Consider the following 8,031-nt stretch of genomic DNA (forward strand, 5'->3'; position numbering starts at 1 on the left):
GAAAAACCAGCTTGTGCAAGTTTTCAGATGTTAAGGAGCAACTGTGTGGCCTCATGATGAAGCCACTTTTACTAAAAACCCGTTCTATGGGAGCTGATGAAGCTGGTAATGAAAGGACCTTCAGCGCCAGCTTGCTAAGCCTCAGTAACTGTGTCTCACCTTGCCAATAGCTTAGAGTGTTACAAGAAAATCTGCGTTTCGCCATATACTTTTCAATTTCCTGATTTACTGAATCCAGGTTACTTGTACTAGCTAAAGGTGCTCTATTCAAAAAATCAGCCACCATATCTTCATTATCACATATTTGTATTTGCTGAGTGCATGTGACTTCCTCTTTCTGTACATCGTCCTTTTAAATTGAAATCCCATTTTAAGTATTTTACTCCACTTAGTAAGTAAGTGACTGTGTATAAATTATTATTAATTATAATAATATACATATAATATAATTACTTATATAATAAAAATGTATACTACATAAATGGTAATGTTAAAACTATGGATGATATATAAGTATTACATTTATTATACTTACTTAAATAGAATTTTATTGTTATGCTATTCATTTATAATTTAAAATAATAAATTAAATCAAAGTTTTATGATTTTTATTTTATGACACTTCTTTCAAATTCCTGATGACGCTTCTTTCAAATTCCTGATGACACTTATTTCAAATTCCTGATGGCGCTTCAAAGCTTGGTAGTTTAAAGATGAACTTACAGAGAACTTTGATTAAATTTATTAGAAAGTATTGATATTTTTATTATTTGAAATTATTTTGTTGTTTGAGGGGATCTGTAACGTAAGGACGGGTAACACTGCAACGTAAACGTAAATACTTTGTATCAATTATAACAACAATGGCAACTAGTGATATCTTTTCAGATGTATTTTTCTTTTGAGAGTTTCAATCATGATCAGGTTTATTCTGTTTTTAATCTTGAAACATCCTGGCAGTCAGATCACCTTCAACATCAAAAACAATCGCAAATGATAAAAAATGCTTAAAATTTCTTCATCTATAATGAAAAGTAAGTTTTCTAGTTGACATAGCTCATTGGCATAAGCATGGTTTTCATGGACACTCAGAATGATATTTTCTGCTTTAACTAGTTTCCCTATACAAAGTTAACCACTTTCTGCCTTAGAATTAGTTTATTTGTTAAAAACTCTTGATCACCAATTTAAATCACTGCATATATACACCAATATATCAAATGTTTAAAATCATCATCTTATATCAGAGCATTGAGAATTATTTGATAGTCTTGTAGTAGTAGAAGATAGGAAAGATACACTTTTGGTAACAATTTCTTATGTTGTTCTATTGAGGTTTATGTATAAGTTTAATTATGGATCCTTATTAATTGGTGTATATCTTTTTATCAGTCGCATTAAATTTTATTTTTCAATTCTTTTGGTACGCATCTCTAAGCTAAATGCTTGGTGCTAACCTTACATGAAAAAATGCTTCATGTGACATCAACTGTTGACAGCTCCAACATGGTGACAGCTCCAACATGGTGACAGCTCCAACATAGTGACAGCTCCAACATGGTGACAGCTCCAACATGGTGACAGCTCCAACATGGTGACAGCTCCAACATGGTGACAGCTCCAACATAGTGACAGCTCCAACATGGTGACAGCTCCAACATGGTGACAGCTCCAACATGGTGACAGCTCCAACATGGTGACAGCTCCAACATGGTGACAGCTCCAACATGGTGACAGCTGCGTAATCACTTTCATTTATAATCAGCTAAGTGAACATTTTGTAAAGAGCTTAGTTTGTTTTTGTAGATTTATAAAAGATCCAAGCGTTAGACTTTTGATTTATATAAGCTCCATGGTTGTGTAGACAAACACTGTAAACACTGTGACCGTGTCCAAGAGAGGTCAGGTAAAATAGTTCTTGTGAGAACTCTATAAAAATGACAAAAAGATGTCAATAGTTTATGAGTTTAATCAAAGAGTTTATAAAATCAGTAACTGGTTTATCTGCATAAAATCAGTAACTGGTTTATCCACATAAAACCAGTAACTGGTTTATCCGCATAAAACCAGTAACTGGTTTATCCACATAAAACCACTAACTGGTTTATCCGCATAAAATCAGTAACTGGTTTATCCGCATAAAACCAGTAACTGGTTTATCCACATAAAACCACTAACTGGTTTATTCGCATAAAACCAGTAACTGGTTTATCCGCATAAAACCAGTAACTGGTTTATCCACATAAAACCACTAACTGGTTTATCCGCATAAAATCAGTAACTGGTTTATTCGCATAAAACCAGTAACTGGTTTATCCGCATAAAACCACTAACTGGTTTATCCGCATAAAACCAGTAACTATTTTATCCGCATAAAACCAGTAACTGGTTTATCCGCATAAAAACAAGAAAGCCATAATCTGTTTGAGCAGCAGAGCTGATAGCTGCGATATAAAACATAGTGCATTAGGTCTACCCTGAACCTCTAATCCTTCTTCGTCTTTCCTTTATTTCTCGTCTTCCCGTTATGGGCTCAGTCTCAATTATGTGGTCTATTTCTGTACTTCACTAATATATAAGGCACGCCATGTTATAAGACACACTCTAAAACAAATGTGAAAGACAACAGCAAGGGGAAAAGCTCACAATAGCTGATGCGGTCACAATCCACCCGCATCGGTATCATAACTCGCTCGCCTTTCCTTCCCAGTTTAATATGAGCCACATTAGCGTGTCGCTTCACAAATGCCATTTCAGGGTTTTTTAAACAAGTAAATACCAACTAGCAAATACCTCTGCTTAACTGGAGTACAGTTTGTTTTAGCGGAGAATGGTCGGTGGAGCAATGACTGTAGCGCAATTAGCCAAGACATACACTAGAGTTTAGGACTCCATCTACGTACAGAGTATACCATAATAAAGGGCACGTAGCCAATTTCTTTTTTGAAAGGTGCAGGTTTTCAAGTGTGCCTTGTTTTGGAAAAAATGTGATATATTATTTCATATGACATATTATCTTATATCATATCCTACTATATCATATCATATTGTATTGTATTATTTTATAATACAATAGTTTTGTTCCTCTTACATTGTACTATACTCCTTATAGCGATAATATTATATAGCTATCTTACATCGCTATATTATATCGACTGCATAGCTAACTTCTCAGGCTACAACTAACAGCTGAATTCTTTCATGTTTGGTGCTTTTTTGTTTTCTATCAGTGAGGTAACAAGGTCGGGGTAAGCATAAATCTAACCTTTGGCAGACAATTTTAACTATAAAGAGCTCCATTATTAACTTTTTCATAGAAATAAAAATACAACTTTAGTTGAATTAGGAGAAGTAGAGCTACAAAGAGTTGACTAGATACTCCACTGTAAATGGCACTATTTTTGTGTTCTAAGCACTATAACTTGAATAAAAATATTGCAATAAAAATACAGAAATATATGTAATTCGCATTTCAAATTGTCACAAAATCAAATGCTATAGGTTCATATATTAGATACCATGTTCATTTATCAGGCCCTCGCTATCCAATAAACAACCAAAATAATTGTACCAACTTAGAAGTTTTAACCAGTCTGATATAAATTAATTAAAAGTTCACTCCAAACTACACACCTGTCATAAAGAAGCAAAACTTTACTTCTTGTTCTCCTATTCTGTGTGTTGGATTGAAGACTACGGACTGTATGTACGGCACAGAAGACTACGGACTGTATGTACGGGACAGAAGACTACGGACTGTATGTATGGGACAGAAGACTATGGACTGTATGTACGGGACAGAAGACTACGGACTGTATGTACGGGACAGAAGACTACGGACTGTATGTACGGGACAGAAGACTACGGACTGTATGTACGGGACAGAAGACTACGGACTGTATGTACGGGACAGAAGACTACGGACTGTATGTACGGGACAGAAGACTACGGACTGTGTGTACAGAACAGAAGACTACGGACTGTATGTACGGGACAGAAGACTACGGACTGTATGTACGGGACAGAAGACTACGGACTGTATGTACGGGACAGAAGACTACGGACTGTATGTATGGGACAGAAGACTACGGACTGTATGTACGAGACAGAAGACTACGGACTGTATGTACGAGACAGAAGACTACGGACTGTATGTACAGGACAGAAGACTACGGACTGTATGTACGGGACAGAAGACTACGGACTGTATGTATGGGACAGAAGACTACGGACTGTATAGACGGGACTACGGACTGTATGTACAGGACAGAAGACTACGGACTGTATGTACGTGACGCCTACTTATACAAAGTTTATTTGTTTCAAGTTCTATTCTGTATGTTAAAAACTTTATATGTTAAAATGGATATTCCTAACTATTATTCCTAATCCTAAAAAACATCCTGCATGACATTAAAACCACTTCCATAGTTATGTCACAATTATTAACGCTGGTAACCTGGCAGTTCTGTGCATCTTCAGAAACTGTTATGAGTAATTAGTATGCGCATAGTTATTCTTGAAGTGGTAATGCAGTTAAGTGGCGCGGTGATTAATGTGCCAGACTGTAATATGGAGTGTCAAAAGTCAATTCCCGTGCAAAGTAATTTTTCTGCTAACACTGTTACTATGGCTTTGGACGGGTGAATAGAAGAACCCAGCACTATTTATAGTGAGGAAGATTAGTATTCTGGCAGTTGTGTGCTCACGGAGAGATCATCAGGCGTATTACCTACATATATACATGTGCGATTATTGTTTAACGTCAGGAGGCAGCTGAATGGTGCAGTTGTTGGCATATTTATCTGCCATGCTGAAAATGGTTAATTTAAATCCTGTATTCAGCAAGCTGCCAACTTTCAACTCTGGCTCTGCAGATATGGACGAACAGACACGAGGCTCTTATTTCAGTAAAGATGAAGCTGATCATCAGATGCTCAAGTAATAAATGACAAACTGAGTAGTTGAAAAAGTCGTGCTGTTTAATTTCTTCTTAACAGTCTTTTTTTGTATAACTTTACAAAAGGTAAAACAATCGCAATCTGGTCACAATCGGAGTAAAAGAGCTTTACTCCGATTGTGACAAGTTCATTGCTGGCATTATTGAAATGAATTATACTCCAACTGTTCTTGTACAAAATTAAGATACTCCAGCTCGTTTGCAGTAATTAAAGCTAGACACCTACTGCTTAAACAGTTTTCATTTTTGTCAATAGCCTATCATGTCCAGCCGAGGTTCATGAAGTTGTGGCACAGAGATTTAATATCATATTTCTAACGTTTAGTCAAATACTTGTTTTGCCAGCAAATATGATGAATGCGCGTGAATTCGGATGCTTTCTATTTGAATAGCATATTATACACAAATACTTCAGTCATGGCTAGACCTCGTTTAGACTGCAAGAACTGGTAAAAATGCTTGTACTGATATAGCCCAAGTACCCAAGTCATTACTGAAACTTTAAATCAGCTCTTGTTATTCTTGTCCTTGAACCTGAGCCGTCTCGCTAGTCATAATAAAAACCAGCAGGCTGGCCGGTGAGCAAACAGACAGCTAATTATTACTGCTGATGCCGACAGCAATTTACTAAAAACAGTTTACATGATCATCTGGATCACAGACATCCGAATGCTAACACCATTTCTCTCCTATGCAATTGTACTAGTAGTACTGCCATATTTAAATACTGTTTACAAGTGCATGTCTCTGTTATCAGCATCCATGTTATATGTTATAGATGTTATACAACATGTTATATGTTATAGATGTTATACAACATGTTATAGATCAATGTGAGGTTGGAAATTAAGGTCTTCTAGTTTCAGTTCTCTATTATGATGATAGTGATGCTGTAGGCCTATAGTCTTTGCAGCTTGATATGCCCACAGTATGAAGTCTTGTATGAATCTAACCCCATTTCTACGATATATCCTGTAGTTATGTTTAACTGAAATGGATGTTTCCGTAAGGTTATTTACAAATTAACTGCACTAAACTTATGAATTTCAAAACATATTTTAATTTTTGCCCTGTCTAAATTGGTCCGTAAAACCATCTTCAAGCAAACTAGAAGTGTTAAAATTGTCTGTTAGTATAAACTGTATACAACTGCTTTAGCAACACTACATGTATGCTTTGTAAAATCAATTATTGCAGTGAAATTGCAAACTATTACTCAAATAAAGTGTGAGTGACCTGCAGGCCAAAGTGCACACGCTCATAAGGTTTGTTCAGCGTCATGCTAGACATGAAGACATTCGTGTGCACATTTTGCATGGTCGAGTCTTAATGCAGCCACTAATCAGATTTTATTTTAAGTGCCGGGGTATAGTGACTTGGTACTAAGGGAACTGGTAGTTATGTTGAAAGTGCCAAGGTATAGCGACTTGGTACTAAGGGAATTGGTAGTTATGTTTAAAGTGCCAAGGTATAGCGACTTGGTACTAAGGGAACTGGTAGTTATGTTTATAGTGCCAAGGTATAGCGACTTGGTACTAAGGGAACTGGTAGTTATGTTTAAAGTGCCAAGGTATAGCGACTTGGTACTAAGGGAACTGGTAGTTATGTTCAAAGTGCCAAGGTATAGCGACTTGGTACTAAGGGAACTGGTAGTTATGTTTAAAGTGCCAAGGTATAGCGACTTGGTACTAAGGGAACTGGTAGTTATGTTTAAAGTGCCAAGGTATAGCGACTTGGTACTAAGGGAACTGGTAGTTATGTTTAAAGTGACAAGGTATAGCGACTTGGTACTAAGGGAACTGGTAGTTATGTTTATAGTGCCGGGGTATAGCGACTTGGTACTAAGGGAACTGTTAGTTTTGTTTATAGTGAGTTCTTGTGTATGCGACGCTATAGTCATGCTTTCTCCAGTATTATATTAAATATCAAAGCTTTTAGTATTTTACCTCAGATAATTACTTATACACTAGTGGTTATTACTTATTAATTACTCAATTACTTATTATTCTCTTAGTTGCTCCTCTCATTTTGTGGCGTTCAAGTCCTCATGATAGAAGAATAACATCAATTCTCTTAAAATTGCCCATGCCATAGTATCGCGCCAAAGTATCGCGCCATATAGTCGAAGGTGAGATAATATTACATTAAATTTATTGGTGGCTGCCTATTGGGTACTGCAATTTATAATGCTAATAAGTAATACATAAACAGAGGCAATATAGAGAAGATTAGTAACTCTCTGCTTGACAAGTAAATGACAGAAGTAGACTACGCGAGTTTGTAAACCTGAACAACAGAGAATATGCATTTTTATTCAAGTTTTTTCATTTATTATATTTGGTTTTACCTGTGAAATTATTTCCATATAAAATAAATTTTAAGAATACACGTAGTGGTCATCAATATTTCTTCAGTAATAAAACAAACATAAAAGGTTTCGCTTTACTGAAAAAATTAAAAAACATTAAATTAATAATAAGTTTACTACAAATATACAGGCTAAATATACTCATCTAAACAGTCCTTTACCTGCTCAAAAAGCATGGATTCTTGTCGACTCCTATCCAAGCTCTCCATGCTGAGTGCAATCAATCCATTCCCTACGGCTATGCTCATTTCTGCTTTCTCTTCTTTCCACCTACCTAAGTCCTCTCTGTCAATGATGAGGTGTCGTAATATTTCACCTGTATACGCAAGAAATATCGTTATTACCGACTTCATCTTTGTCAACAAACGGCTCTTATAAAAACTAATCAGCACCGTGTTTACCGATAAGAGAACGGCGAAATTCTCACATGTGGACTTTTACACATTTATTACCAAGTTTTGGTACACTAATTTAGTGAGTGTAACAATTTATCTTTTGGTACACTCATCAAATTATCTGGCAAAAGACAATTATTTACATAATTGTCTCTGGGATATATTGCATATATCCCAGAAATATTGTAATATATCCCAATTATTTACATAATTGTCTTTGGAAAAATAGGTATCATTCGACTTGGCTAATTGGGAAACAGTTGCTCAAACACAAATATAAAGCAAAAAATATAAACTTGGCTCGCAAT

The sequence above is a fragment of the Watersipora subatra genome, chromosome 3 (assembly GCF_963576615.1).
Source record: "Watersipora subatra chromosome 3, tzWatSuba1.1, whole genome shotgun sequence".
NCBI lineage: Eukaryota > Metazoa > Bryozoa > Gymnolaemata > Cheilostomatida > Watersiporidae > Watersipora > Watersipora subatra.